At 44.2% G+C, this 14,940-nt stretch overlaps 1 long non-coding RNA gene across 2 annotated transcripts in view; it reads right to left on the reverse strand.

Moving 5' to 3' along the window:
- Positions 1 to 10,525: 10,525 nt before the first annotated feature.
- LOC103882598 overlaps positions 10,526 to 14,940 on the reverse strand; it is a 40,389-nt gene continuing 35,974 nt past the window's right edge. For both annotated transcript variants that reach the window (XR_002520820.2, XR_002520821.2), the window contains exons 3-5: positions 14,381 to 14,492; positions 13,812 to 13,986; positions 10,526 to 12,308 (exon numbers count right to left, since the gene is read on the reverse strand). This is a non-coding gene — a long non-coding RNA (uncharacterized LOC103882598). The remainder of the gene's footprint in view (positions 12,309 to 13,811; positions 13,987 to 14,380; positions 14,493 to 14,940) is intronic.

Consider the following 14,940-nt stretch of genomic DNA (forward strand, 5'->3'; position numbering starts at 1 on the left):
GGGAAAGGGAAAAGTATGAACAAAGGAACAAAGGCAAGAAATAGCAGTGTGTATATGTCTGTGCATATGGTGTTTGTGTTTGTGCATTCATGGGTTGTTTATGTGTTTGTGACTGCATGCATATTTATGTGTGTGTACATGTGCATATGTGGATGTGTTATTGCATGTGTTCATGTGTGCAAATGTGTATTTGTGTGTGCATGTCTGTATGTGTGGTTGTGTGGATGTGATTTGGTTTGGATGTGTGTCCCCTCCAAATCTCGTGTTGAAATGTGATCCTCAGTGTTGGAGGTGGAGCCTAGTGGGAGGTATTGGATCATGAGGGAGGATTGCTTATGAATGGCTTAGTGCAGGGGCTGGAGACTGGTACCGGTCTGTAGCCTGTTAGGAACCCGCCACGCAGCAGGAGGTGAGTGGTGGGTGAGTGAGCATTACTGCCTGAGTTCTGCCTCCTGTAAGATCAGCAGTGGCATTAGATTCTACAGAAGCATGAACCCTATTGTAAGGTTCACAAGTGCACATGTGAGGGATCTAGGTTGCAGATTTCTTATGAGAATCTAATGCCTGATGATCTGAGTTGTAACAGTTTCATCACAAAACTATCCCCCCACCACTGTGGTCTGTGAAAAAAAATTGTCTTCCATGAAACCAGTCCCTGGTGCCATAAAGGTTGGGGACCGCTGGCTTAGTCATCCTCTAGGTAATGAGTGAGTGCTCACTCAGTTAGTTCACGCAAGAACTGTTTTTTAAAACTCCTCTCTCTCTTGCTTCTTGTCTTTCAGGTGATACTCTGGCTCCCTCTTTGCCTTCCGCCATGATGGTTGGCTTCCTGAGATCTCACCAGAAGCCCAGCAGATGCTGGTATCATGCTTCCTGTATGGCCTGCAGAACCATGAGCCGAATAAACCTCTTTTCTTTACAAATTACTGAGCCTCAGGTATTCCTTTATAGCAATGCAAATGGACTAATACAGGATGTATGTGTGCATGTATGCATATGTGTTTCTATGTGTGTATATGTGGTTGTGTGCATGTGTGTTTGTGTATTTGTGTGTGTGTGTGTGTTTGTGTATTTGTGTGTGCGTGCATGTTTGTGTGTATGTATCTGTATATGTATATGTGTACATGCATGTATGTGTGCATCTGTGTGGGTGTGTGTGAGGGCATGCATGCCTTCACAGTGAGATTGGCAAAGGAGGGGTGGAAACAAGGAATATGAGCAGTTTTGTATTTCTGAATCTGGTGGGAACAGATCATGGAGATCCTTGAGCACCACATTAAGAAAGCTGGCTCCGGGTTATTTTTCTAGCAATCCACTGAATGATATTTAGGGAGGGTGGTACCTGATAGAAAAGGTCAGGCTGTAAGGCTGGTGAAGTCTTTGGAAGACGTCTCAGGTAGAGCTCCCCAGAGGCAGCGCCTGGGCAGGGTTCGGAAGCACAGAGGCAGCGCCTGGGCAGGGTTCGGAAGCACGTGGTTTTTAGAGGGCTGCTCTCAGGAGAGGGAAGCACAGTGGAGCAGGGGACGATGCCGGGCAGGGCTGCAGTATCAGCTGCTGATCCTACTAAGAGATCTGAAGGGAGACCCCACCACAGAGCTGGTCCTGCCTATAGGAAAGGGTGTGGCATTCTGAACCTGGAATCGGTGTCACTGGCTGCAGGCTGAGGGAGGGGGATGGTGAGGGGGTGCATTGATGGCCAAGGCCAATGCTCCAGAGACAGGTCAGCTGTGAGCACTTGTCAGGCAGTGCCTGGGGGGAGGGTGCACTGCTTGGGCAAAGGGGCACCAACAACATCTAAGACAGTGCAGAGTACTTTTGTAAGTTCCCTGAGAAGCTCTAGCCTTTTGGGTTGCTTTAATTTAATGGTGGTTGCTTTAATTGAAAAAAAAATTATTTGTTCAGCATCTTCTGGGAACTAATACCCTCGATGACTATGTTATTATTATTATTATGTTTTTTTGCGGAATACTTTGCAGCTTCCACATTTGATTGCTACATTTTTAGATTACTGTTTTGCAGTTAGTTTTATGCAAAAGAATTACTTCTGTAGCATTCCAGATAGAAAAGAGACCTTCTTTTCACCAAAGCCTTAAAAGATATTTTCAAGTTGAGTAAGATGGGCTTTGAATTGATGAAACCTCTACCTGAGAAGCCAACAATATACAGATGTAGACTCTTCCACATGGGACTTTGATGCATAGCTTTCCTGTCCATAACTCATAAGGAGTGAGGATGGGGAGGGGGAGCCAATCATGAAACCAGCATTTGGCTATTGTTAAAGAGAAATTATTCTGAGACTTATTAAAATGGTAAGGAACACTTTATCAAGACTATTGTAACTGGGGGAGACAGACTGAACTCAAATGCAAATACAGCAAGATTTAAGCCAAGAGCAGAGTGAGGGGGGTTGGCACCTGAAAAATTTCAAAGAGGAGATATCCAGGTAGGGGAGGGGATTCTTGCTAAATTGGCCCAATGGGATTCTTGCTAAAGGCACCCAGGGACCCAGACTTTAAGGGTGGCAGATCTTCCCTAAACTCATCTAGCAAAATTCTTTGCTAAAACTGGGCTTGCAAGGACAGACAAGGAAGGCCAAGGCTGAAGACTAGTGGAGAAGATGGCTCCAAGGAGCCTGTCTAAGGTCTGGCCAAGGAGGGAGTCTTTATCACCATTGTACCCCACTGCAGACATCCCAAGAATCAGTCTCTGAACCTTGAAGCTTGGAAAGCAATGGGGCTAAAAATGAGTCATCACAAAGTTAGCTTTGCCTGGAGACCCTGGAAGTTTAATACAAGGCAGACAAAACCAAAATGAAGAGCAGCCCTGTAATCTTGAGGAAAAGCAAGACTCAGTCTTCAAGAATAGCAGAGATGCCGTTATCGTCTCCAGCATGATTCAGAACAGGGAGGCAGCAGGGAAGATGAAGAATGCAAGAGGCTGAAATTCCATATGACATGACTGTTCAGGTGCTTAGGACTTTAATTTTAAAATTTCCCAGTTTTAACCCTGCGTTATGTTCTACTTTTAGGTGTTTAGTGAAGCAGCATTTACTTGTTAAGCAGAGCATGGGAGGGTTGATGGCAAAGGGGCGGCCTTGTCTTGCTGTGGGGGAGGAAACATGTTCCAAAGACCATGCAGCTCTGTTGAAAAATGCCAGGAAAGGCTCAACTTGAAACACCAAGAAAAATAATGTGTTTTAAATAATAGCCACCTCTTCCTCAAATCTATTTTTAAAAAAACAACAACACTGAAAACTCTATCTTTAATCTTCAATTCTCTGGAGAAATTATCCTCCCAGGTTGTATTAGCAAAGTAGCTTATACTGCACTTTGGCCATCAGAGTTAAGAGTCTGTGATGGGGTTGATTTGTTGCTGTCTGTCACCTCTCAGGCTAACAGGCATCATCAGCTCGGTTGTAGACACAAGGCTAGGCCTGGCCAAAAAATGCGGAATTGAATCACTGATGTTTCACAGTGATGCCTGTTACTCAGTGAAAGAAGGCAGTCTGAAAAGGCTACACGCTGTGTGATTTCAACTGCCTGCCACTCTGGAAAAGGCAAAACTTTGGAGACACTAAAAAGATCAGTAGTTTCCAGGGGTTGGGGTAGAGAAAGGGATAGATAGGCAGAGCACAGAGGATTTCTGCAGCAGTGAAAATTCTCTAGGTGATACCGTAATGGTGGATCTATGTCATTATCCGTTTGCTCAAACCCACTGAATGTGCTGTGTGGGATAGTGATGGATCAGGCTGGGTTTTGTGTGATGGAGGCATGGAGAGCAGCAGACGCTCAGCAGTGACAACTCCTGGCTGTTGCAGTCTGTGACGCATGCCGACTTTACTATTTTTTAATGGCAAAAGAACGTGCTTTGGTTTTGTTTTAGGAGGAGAGGGATTGAAGGAACCGAGGGTGGCTGTGGGGGAGATTCAGAAACTCAAGGCTAGATGGGACTTGGCTGAATTTTGGAGTTCAAGAGGTTAACGGGGCTGAGTTTAAGTAAATCTGTCCTCTCCACATTGCTTGAAATATGGTGGGGTGTGTGTGTTTGCGTGTGTGTGTGTGTGTGTGTGTGTTTGTGAATGTTAAAAAAATAATCAAGGTAAAGTTTATCCATCATAACAAATGCACCCCTCTGGTGGGGGATGTTGGTAGTGGTGGAGGCTGTGCATGGGAGGGAGTGGAGGATATATGGGGAATCTCTGCATGTTTTGCTCAATTTGCCATGAACTTGAAACTGCTCTAAAAATTAAAGATCTATTTAAAAAATGTATGCAGTGCATTGTGTTAGTGGCACATGGGTTGGAAAGAGGGAATACTGGCCTTGGATTTAAGCCCATAGGAGATGTGCTTCCTTCCCATCCCCCATATTCTCACATATAGACTTAATTACTAGGCCTTTCTTTCTACTTGTACAATCGATTCTCATTATCCCAGTAGTTAAGTTGTATAACATTGCCAAAATAAGAAAACTGAATTAGTCAGTACTGAACTTTTGCTCCCAGGAGAAATCTAGGATTAGGTTCCTGTGAGCCTCTGGTCACAATATCTTTGTCAGCCAATCAATACATAACCTTGTTTTATGTGTGTTTCTGTTTAAAGACAACTTATTTATTACATATTGTTGATTAATTAACATGGAACTCACAGCCAATAGAACTATAACACATGCCTGAACTAAACTCATCTTAACACACGTATTTTCTCCACAAGTCACATCACAATCTTCTTGCACTTAAGAACCCCACACAACGCTTCAGCACTGTGCTTGGGGCCATGTTAAAAAATGAAATCACTGACAAAAAGCACAAAAATGTGAAAAACATGGCATCGAACAGAGTGTGAAAAGAACACTTGTTTACGGTAGGAGAGCTGACAGAAGAAAACAGAACAATGCTTCACTGCAGCTCAGCTGGGAACATACGCTACGCCTGCTCAAATATTTTTACCACCGTGAACATGCCCATAAATGACCACTAAAGCTCCCTGAGTGTTGATTTTGGAGTTTCAAATATATTTTATGAAGTAGACGACCTTGCAAATACTGAATGTGAGAATCATGAGGCTGGATCATATATGCTTTTGGTCCGGCCAAGGGCCCCATTGGTCCACCATTGCCATATCATGTTTTGACTGCTCCAGGGACCTTGGTGTGACTCTAGTTTGGAAGATCTGGAACATTTTGGGAGCTTGAGAATGAGAAGAGAACACAGTGTGGGGTTTATTTGAAGATGAGAGTGTTTTGTCTCCAGGTCACAGGTTCACATCTCTTGGTGGACCACAGGAAGTAAACCAGCCCATAGCCTGCAAAGGTCGAGGCAGGCTTGCAGCTTGTGTTGACACAAGTCCCTGCTCACTTCCCTCTTCAGTCATCACAAGCATCCAACTCAGAGGTATACCTCGTGTGCTTCTCTGAGCGTTCCTGCACCCTTATCCCTCCCTGACCCCCCTCTGCCCACCAATACTTTCCATTTCTTGAAGCCTGCTTCTGTATTGACCACTGGGGAAACTTCTTATATACTAGAGACCTCTGTCTTGCCTTGGAGTGTGATCATGATTTACTTTATTCAGGTTCTGCTTATCCAGGGTGGCCAGGAAAGTTAATCTGTAATCCCAGCATTCCATCCCATCCTGCCTTTTGGAAAGATGTAAAATAAATGCACCAAAAATGAATGGAGTCTTTGAATAATATCATACCTTGACATGATACATTTCAATAAGCAGTTTTTTCATATATGTCCCATGCAATATATGAGGTGTACTTATGTTGAAAATGCTTCATTATTTACCTGAAATTTGAATTTAATTGGCTGTCCTGTGTTTTTGACTGCTAAATCCGGTGACCCTATCTCCTCAGAGCCTGCAGCGCACTGCCCAGTGCTGGAAGTGATGTGAGAATCAGGGAACTATTCTGCCAGTGAGCAGCTGTGAGGTCTTGGGAAAGTCACCACCCCTCTGGGCCTCAGCCCCCTCATCTGTGAAATGGACATGATTTCTAGTATTTGCAGCTATGACCTTTTCTGGAGAATCAGAGTTTGGGTCCCCATTTTAGGTTTCATATTCTCTTTCCCTAATTGGTAAGCTGGCAATTTATTTATAAGCTCCCCAAGAGAGCTTAAAGTGAATTCATGTATTTATTTATAAGTAAAACTTTTCTGTTGCTGAGGGAAAACCCACCCATCTGGGCCAAAATAACATGCTGCCTTGGCAGGAATATAAACCTGCTGGGAATCGTTGGAGCACTTTCTCCCTCACCTGCCCAACGGGCTCTGCTGCGCAGACGAAGAGCTTGTTCTCTGAGAAAACAAGGCAGCTGAGGGCAGGTCCGGGCTTTAAATCAGCCCTCTGAGGGGATAGGCTGCATTGCTGGGCCCCACGTCCACACCAGGTTGTGCTCCTGTGCACTGCAGAATGGCTTGTATGAGGTCATGGGGAACCAGGATGGCAACAACAAAAAATGGGTTCTCTGCCTCCAGGACAGGCAAGGCAAGACTAGGTGACAGCAGCCTTGTCTGCATTCTGGAGCTGGCAACCTCAGAGATGAGCCTGTGCTCTCCATGGGGTGGGCCGGTTGGGCCCTGGCAAAGACGTGGTCTGCACCTCTGTGTTTTAACAGAGCACCCACACCGGGGGTGCAGGGGGAGAGTGGAGCTTCAGAGTGGGAGAAGGTAAATGCTGTGACATGTTTGTTTCAGCAACGCCCCTTGGATAGCATTGCCCACCTGGTCTTATTCTCATCAGAGACCCATCTCTTCTGGGAAGATTTCTCAGCAGCTGTGGTCACCCAGAGCAGGTATTCTCCGCAGGTGGAAAATCCACTTGGGGTTGGGGCTGGGCACTGCATCTGCCAAACCGTGGGCTCCAGGCTCCAGGCTCTGTTTGTGTTGGCCTTGAGCTGAGTTCCAAATGGGATTTGGAGACCACAGAATCTCCGCTGAGCGATGATTAGCAAATGCTCTCTGAGATCCCAAGTCTCTGGCTTGTCTTAGGCAGTGAACAGGTGGGATGGGAGTGTAAGCATGGCTCAGTGGTCCCCAGAAGTTTTATTTTGATGGAATACAGGTATCCATTTGTTTTTTTTTTATGTTGTTCTGTCTAAGAAATCTTTGACTTACTCTAAGACACAAAGATTTGAATTATGCAGGCAGCTCTGAGCTGTATTTTCAGTTAATTTTTGTGCATGGTACCAGGTACAAATTGTAGCTTTTGTTTTTACCTGTAGATTTCCAATTATTCCAGCGCCATTTGGTGAAAAGATTATCCCTTCTTTCCTGAATTGCATTTGCACCTTCATCAAAAATCAGTTGTCTATTTCTGTGCGGACCTAAGTCTAGACTCTCTATTCTGCTTTTTTTAGATGGCTAAACACACAACAATACCACACTGTTTTTCTTACTGTAGTTTTATACTAATTCCTAAAATCACATAGCATGAACCTTTCAACTAAAGCAGAGAATCGAAGCCCTCAGGGCTAAACATCATCTGGCCCAGTACCCCATGGTCTTTAGAATGAAAAGCTGAAACTAGTTTTACATTTAAAGAAACAGAAACGTAAGAGAGGAAAGGCGCTGGCCCATGGAGCTAGTACATAATGAAGAAGCCAGCTCTCCTTCCTCACAAAGCCTTAGTAAAGTGCCCTTTCAATAATCAAATGATGATAAAAACAAAAGCTGCCATTTTTTTTTTTTTTTGGCAGTTAAGGTGCTAGGCATTTTACACATAGTATTTCATGTAACCCTGCATGCGTTTCGGTGATGTAGCACTAGTATATGTGTTGCAGATGAGGAAATGGAGACACAGAGAGCTGAAGGGATGCAGGCAAAGGTATACAGCTACTGGGTGGCTGGGCTGAGACACAAATCCAGGTGGCTCAGGGCAAAGCCTGTGCTTCCTCTAAACCAGCAGTTTTCCAAGCGAGATCCCTGGACCCACAACACCAGCATCACCTGGAAGCTTGTGAGAAATCAAATTCTTACCCCCAGGTGATTCCGATGCAGACAAATACCTGAGAACTACGGATGGAACCGATCCATGCACTGCCTCTGCTAGCAGAGCAGCAGCTCTATGTTTAAATCCCAATGGACAAATAAACAATTGCAGGGACTCACGTTTGTGGAGGATGCGTGTGGATCTATGGTTCTCTCTTACGGCCACACTCCATGGCAATGACTTCAGAGGAGGGAGGAGTGGATGGCGAGGCCAGTATCACGTCTGCAGGCAGGTGAAGTGCACAAGCTGCAGGTGGGGAGGGGTGGTCAGAGCCCTGGGCAACTGATTTTACCTCTCTGCATCTTCTCTTTCCTCTAGTGTAGAATAGGAATAAGAACAATGCTTACCTTCCAAAGGGACTGTAAGGATGGGTGAAACAAGTCAGGAAAAGGACTTAGCACAGGGTCTAGCCATAAAAATAAAGACTGCATCGAAGTTATTATGTAAGTCCATTTAGACACTTATTTCAAGAACTGACCACATAGAAGCCCCTGTGTTGGTTTTTTACTGACTCCCAGGCAGAGACCAATGGCCTGGCCATACACTCAGGAGAGAGGGCAGTGAAAACCCGGCCTATTAAAAGAATGCTCCCATGCAGCACAGCGCTATGGAAATTTGAGGGATGTATTCAGGGAGAACAAGTCAATGCCCATCAAAAGAACTCCCTTCCAGATTCAGAAGGTGGCTGGAATCGACAAGAAGAGATCCCTGTGTGCTCCCTTGAGGTGGCCGCCTGTGTCCCTGAAATGAATGGATATGGGGACACTCAATGCAGCAGTGCAAAGACGGGCTGAATCTAGACATGTTGGTTTGGCACCCTCTCAGGAGTATAATGCCAGGAAGAACTACTTTGCTTGTCAACAAGGGAGACAGAGACTGCCACTGGCTATGGAGCAGATTCAGTACTGGGAGGGCCCTGAGCACAGCTGGTGAGTGGGACTGATGCTGGCTGCCCTGGGGGACTACAAATGGGTCTTGCCTGGAATAGACATGGACTCGACTGGGCTTTGTTTACCTGGGGGAAAATGAAAACGCTCAGAGTGTCAAAAAAATCTGAACAGAAGATATTGCATGGATTTAGAAGGCCAACCATCATTTCTTCAGACCAAGCAATATACTGAACAGCCCCTAATGTCCAACAAAAGGCAGAGATATCGTCCTTAGAGTAACCGTTTGATAGAGGGATAGAAGGGGCAGTTGAAACACTGGTTGTCTAAAACAACGGTCCCCAGCCTTTTTGGCACTGGGGACCAGTTTCCTGGAAGACAGATTTATCATGCAGGGAGGGAGGATGGTTTCAGAATGATTCAAGCACATTCCATTGATTGTGCATCTTTTATTTCTATTATTATTGCATTATAATATATAATAAAGTAATTACACAACTCACCATAATGTAGAATCAGTGGGAGCCCTGAGTTTGTTTTCCTGAAACTAGATGGTCCATCTGGGGTTGATGAGGGACAGTGACAGATCATCAGGCATAGACTCCCCTAAGGAGCACACAACCTAGCTCTCTTGCATGAGCAGTTCACAATAGGTTCCTGCTCCTACGAGAATCTAATGCTTCTGCTGATCTGATAGGAGGCAGAGCTCAGACGGTCATGTGAGCGATGGGGAGCAGTTGTAAATACAGATAAAGCCTCACACATTCAACCCACCACTCACCTCCTGCTCTGCAGCCCAGTTCCTAACAGGCCAAGGACCAGTACCAAGTCTAAAACACGGAGAGATAAAACATGAAGGCTGCCTTGCACACCTTCACTAGTCTGTGCTCACACTGAACATGTGTGGGACTAAAGGAGTGTCCCTCCTAGATTTTTGTCTGTTTTCCTGGTTGGTCTGGGGAAGAGAGGCTGGGGAGGATGCTGGGATGACCTTGCAATTCTTGCCATGGGAGGAATACACTGGTAAAACAACTATGTCATTTTTTTCTTTCTTTCCCAAATCACCTCAGAAAAATGTCTTGTTTTTTTTTGTTTTTTGTTTTGTTTTGTTTTGTTGTTGTTTTCTCTCCCTTACCTGATGCAGTGGTCCTAGAACCAGAGCTGCAACTGCAAGTTCTGGAAGCAGGAATGATTGCTAAGCAAGAAACCGTCATTGTGTTTTTAAACTTTGTCAGAATTCCTAACAATTCTGGGAGTGGACTGTGTCTTGACCCCATCTGGCAAAACCGGGGTTAGGACTAAATACAATGAACATACACGTGCATGTATCTTTATAATAGAATGATTTCTGTTCCTTTGGGTATATACCCAGTAATGGGATTGCTGGGTCAAATGGTATTTCTGCCTCTAGGTCTTTGGGGAATCGCCACACCGTCTTCCACAATGGCTGATGAAGGAACGGAAGACTAACGCCGCATGTTCTCGCTTACAAGTGGGAGCTGAATGATGAGAACACATGGACGCATGCGCGGGGAACCACACACGCTGGGGGCTGTCACGGGTGCGGTGGGGGAAGGGAGAGCATCAGAAACAACAGCTAGTGGATGCTGGGCTTAATACCTAGGTGATGGGATGATCTGTGCAGCAAACCATCATGGCACACGTTTACCTATGTAACAAACCTGTACATCCTGCACATGTACCCTGAACTTAAAACTTGAAGAGAAAAAAAAGAATAAATACAAATATATTCCCTGGTGGTAGAAGTGGCTCACTAGTTTGGAACCTGTGTAACCCAGTCCGGAATGAATGGGAACAGACTGAGGCAGAGGCACTCATTAGGCTGATAGTGCTACCAGCGATCTGGACCAGCACAGTGGCTGAAGTTAATGTCCCTTTCAAAGGTGGAAAAGTTTCGTAAAAGTAAATGACAAATGGAAAAAAAAGAAAGAATAATAGCTGAGGGTAAGAAATGAATAAATATGTTATAGATTGAGGGAAATCCAATAGTACATTAACAACCCTTTTAAAGAATCTCAGAGCAAGAGATGACATCATTGGCCAGTTCAGTTATTCCAGGTGCCTGAAAGGGCGAAGCCGTGCATTTACTGAGACCCCTCCTGCTTTTGGGAACTGACAAGTTTCCTGAAGCACCCACGGAGGGCATGGAGGCTCCATGTCCCTTCCCCCATACCTCGTCCTACACATCTGGATCCTTTGCGATATCCTTTATAATCAACTAGTATGTTGGGAAAAAAAATACCACTGACCACAGGCTGCTGGCCTCCCATGGAGTACCTGGTGTAGGCTTGGGTATCTCTACCTGGTAGAACTGCCAGATGAAATACAGAGACCCAGCTACGTTTGAATTTTAGAAAAATAATTCTTTTTTGTATGTCTCATGCAATATGTGGGACAAACACTAAATTTTTTGTTGTTGATATCTGAAACTTAAATGTAACTGAACTCCCTTTTTATTTGGTAAATCTGGCAACTCTACTGCCTGGACAGCAGAGGCCCTTTGAGCAGGAGGAATTGGCTCCTGGTAGTAGAGGAAGGACTCTGGTCCCCAGTGTAAACCTGTCTGTTTGCTTTCAGGATGCGGGTTCAGAAACCTTTAATGCTGCCTATACAGATTCAGCATGGCCAGGGACTTGCAGAAGGACTCTCACCTGGTTCCACGTCGATACATTTCAGCCACATGTAATCAAACAGAGAGAAATGGAAAAGAACAGGGTGGTTAAGGGACCTGTTAAAAGTGACTACAATTTGGCCCACTCCACTTGAAAAACAAAAGCAGAGAAACAAGCTGCTTTGTTCCAGGATACAAACGAAAAAAGCCGAAAAACCAAAACACCACCAACAAAACAAAGCCACAGACACATTTCACCAGAAGTGTATTTATTTACCCCTCTGAAATGTCTTTCTTAATATATGGCTGGATGTTCTGTTTTATAAATCTGTAATTACAAGTAACTGGTGTTGCAATGATTATAAATTTGCAGTATATTTATTTGGGAATTAAATGGCATTAATTGGAGGGTGGAACAGTGACTACGACTTAATTAACCTGATACTATGGGCTCTGGTTAAAAATCCACCACTATCAGGTAAGTGTGTGTTCCAGGAACAGTGGAGCTTCCACATTTAAAGGCTGTAAATTATTGATGGCAGTAGTCAGTGCTTCTGACAAGCAGTAAACTGGGAGACTGAGTGCTGGAAAGTTGGAACACATTTGATCCATGTAGGTGGAAATGTGCAGGGTAAAAATAGAGTTGTGGCAAATGCTTTTCCAGATCCATCAGACCGCCAGGGAGCGAGATCTTTTGCCAGCTCTCTCCACCTCTGCTGGTATCCACTCTCCATCTCTTCCCTTCAGACCTCTACCCTGTGTCCACAGTCTGGTCATCAGTTCTCTTCTCTGGTCAAAAGGAGGCTGGATGGGAAGAAAGAAACCAGGCTGGAGAATGAAATGGGCATCTGAGCAGAAGGTGGAATTGAAAATTCACAAAGAGAAGCTTGCACTTCATCCTCATCTGTTCTCTTCCCTCCCTATTCAACTGGGGATTGTGTTTTTAATGCTGATTTCTTTCCTCCTCACTGGAATTGTCTTATGTAATCCTAGCTAGTGGAGTAGCTGAACTTAATTTGATGGAATAAAAAGAAATGTGCCTTTGTTTTCTTAAAAAGAATGAATGTTTGCCATTTCATATTTATGAACACAATAAACCAGGCTTTACTGGGGAGAGAACTAGAGGGGGGAGAAGCAGATGCCCGGAAAAAAAAGGGCATAATATTTATAACACTGTGAATGAAGCATTAAAAAATGGGCAAATTAAAGCAATCCCTCAGCAGATGGGGCATATGTATTGCTAGAAACTCATGTGCACATGTTCCAGCCTCATCTATGGAACTGCGCTGAATGTCAAGCTACTTGGTGATAGGGGAATTTGATTTAAAGCGTATGTTTTTAAAGGAATTATCGTATGTGCCCATGTGTGAGTAAAACACAAGTGAGGAAACCCTGAAGCTTCTCACTTCTGGAAGCCTTTTAATCAGAAAATGCTCTCCTATGCCTGCCACATAGGGAGTATCATAGGACAGGATGCTATGACATTCTATTTTAAAATGTAATGTGGGTTACCCAGCAATTTCACTCCTAGGTATTTACCCAGATCAATGAAGCACAAGTCCAGCAAAAGACTTCTTTGAGAATTTAATAATTGCCAATCCTTACCCTCTCTTAAAAAAATAAAATCAACTCAAACAGACATCAATTGTAGAATGGATAAACAAATTGTATATGTTGGAATATTACTCAGCAACAAAAAGAAACAAACTGTTGATACAATGGAAGACATGATCGAATCTTTAAAACGTTAAGCTGTGGCTGGATGTGGTGGCTCCCAGCACTTTGGGAGGATGAGGAGGGTGGATCACCTGAGGTCAGGAGTTCGAGACCAGCCTGACCAACATGGTGAAACCCTATCTCTACTAAAAACACAAAATTCGCTGGGCGTGGTGGCACATGCCTGTAATCCCAGTTACTTGGGTGGCTGAGGCAGGAGAATTGCTTGAACCTGGGAGGCAGAGGTTGCACTGAGCTGAGATCGCACCATTGCAGCCCAGCCTGGGCAACAAGAGCAAAACTCTGTCTGAAAAACAAAACAGAACCAAAAAAAAACACACAAAAAACCGTTACGCTGAGCAAGTGAAGCCAGATATGTCAAATAAAAACAAATCTGGACTCACTGCAGACACTTTATATAAAAGGATTATTGCAGTGGGGGTGGGGAGGGTATTGCCATGGAGAAAACATTGTATCTATAATGTGGACACTTATCTCAAAGGTTAGGCAAGCAGCATTTTTCTCTTACAGAGAGGAGTGAACAAGGCTAGGAAGAACTGAGTGAGGGGAAGTAGGGTGAAAACGTTTTACCTGAAGCTAGTTTCTTCTTTGGAGGAGTTGTCTGCAGGCTTTGGCTGAGGGTAACCAAATCTTAATCTTTGTCTAACAAGTATTTTGTTCCATTTCATCAGTGGCAACAAGGAGATCAGTCAATCATTTATGAGGCAAAGAATGGGAAGGTGGAGGGTCTGGGTCTGGTCTTGTCCTAAGTAACACAGAACATCATGAACTGTAGCTAAGTCTTGTAGGAAATGGTGTTTCCCAGAGCACGAAAGGGTGGGGGAATTCTTTTAACCATTGCTGTTTTTTTCAGGAGCCCAGGTTCAGCTAAAATTCAACCTTGTCACATTACAAAGTACATTGCCATATGATTATATGAAATATTTTTTAAAAAAAGATGAAACTAAGATATCGTGAAAGAAAGCAGATGATGACTGCCCGAGGCCATCCAAGGAATGGGGACTGACTGCAAAAGGGCACAGGGAAACTACTGGGGGTGGCCGGAATGTTCAAAATCTTGATTGTGGTTGTCTTAGTCCATTCAGGTGGCTATAACAGAATACTGTACATCGAGTGGTTTGTATACAACAGAAACTTACCTCCCACAGCTCTGGAGACTGGGACACCCAAGATCAAGATGCTGTCAGAGTCAGTGTCTGGTGAGGGCCTGATTCCAGATTCCTAGACTGCACCTATTCACTGTGATCTCACCTGGTGAGAGGGACAAGAGAGCTTCCTGGAGTCTCTTCTTATAAGGGCACTAATCCCGCTTAGGAGGGCTCCACCCTCATGACCTAAGAACCTCCCACCTCCTAATATTATCACCTTGGGGGTTAGGATTTCAACATATACATTTAAAGGGAACACAAATATTCAAACCATAGCATTGGTGATGGTTGCACTGTATATACATGTCCCACAATTTATGGAACCACACATTTAAAATGGGTGTATTTTATTGTTTGTGAAATATACCTCAAATGAATATATTTTAGCAAATGTCAAGTGGGTAGATCATACTAGCCATGAGCTCAGGCATAGAAGCTGGGCAGGTGTGAACTTGACAAGCACAAATCCATCACTTATGAGCTGTGAGAGAGATATTAGGCAATTGTTTATCCTCACTAAACATCACTTTCTCCATTAGTGCCAACCTCTA

This window comes from Papio anubis, chromosome 4 (genome assembly GCF_008728515.1).
Source record: "Papio anubis isolate 15944 chromosome 4, Panubis1.0, whole genome shotgun sequence".
Taxonomy (NCBI): Eukaryota; Metazoa; Chordata; class Mammalia; order Primates; family Cercopithecidae; genus Papio; species Papio anubis.